The sequence below is a fragment of the Protobothrops mucrosquamatus genome, unplaced genomic scaffold (genome assembly GCF_001527695.2).
Source record: "Protobothrops mucrosquamatus isolate PMUCROS unplaced genomic scaffold, P.Mucros_1.0 scaffold_104, whole genome shotgun sequence".
Taxonomy (NCBI): domain Eukaryota; kingdom Metazoa; phylum Chordata; class Lepidosauria; order Squamata; family Viperidae; genus Protobothrops; species Protobothrops mucrosquamatus.
Window position 1 is genome coordinate 364,748 of NW_015386180.1, and position 851 is coordinate 365,598.

The window sequence follows — 851 nt, forward strand, 5'->3', positions numbered from 1 at the left end:
TTATTTTCCCGTTTTATGAACGAAAGCAACATGAACCAATTCCAGATAGGTACAGTTGTTGGTGTAAAATTTAACAGTGTAAAGTAGGTGAAGGAGCAGGTAGTTTTCAGCTTACTTGCTTAACATTTATCAGTAATTCTTTTTTAAAATATAAAATTTATTGGATGAATTACATTGGAGGTATGGACTGGCTTTCGAACTGAATGCCCTGGGCCCCCTTTCAAAAACCAGACAGGGTCAAAGCAAATGTTGAATTTAGTTTAAAATGGAAATAAAGTAATTAATAGAAGCTAATATGATTCTTTAATATAATAATACATACATTTGATCCCATTAGAAATTAATGATATGGCTGCTTGAGGAATGGCTTGAGGAACTTCACCCACAGCTTTTGATGGCTGCAAAAACCCTGGAAATTCAACAAGTTTTTAAAATATAGTTTCATATGTTTTGTCTATTCCATTAGGTATAACATTAAATCCCTTCATTCCTTCCCTCTTCAGTATCTGTTCATGGGACCTAGTGTACCCTTGAGAATGGAGAGGGGCACAGTTTCCTTGCATGAGGAGAGAAACCTCCAACTCTGTAGAAAGAAAGAAAGAAAGCCTTTTTGTCAAGGTAGACTTGGCTAATAAACAAATGCCATAAAGAGGAGGATTACTTTTATTATAACAGCCATAGATGAATCCTGCAAACCTGAAGACTGAATGTGTTTCCTTTCTTCCCTTTATTTTTATGTGAACTAGAAAAGATATGTCTGAGACATTTTCTCAAACAAGTTTCTTAGCCCAACTGTTGCCTCTACCTCTTTCTTTCACGTCCATTCCTTTACATCTTCCCAAATTCTCTTT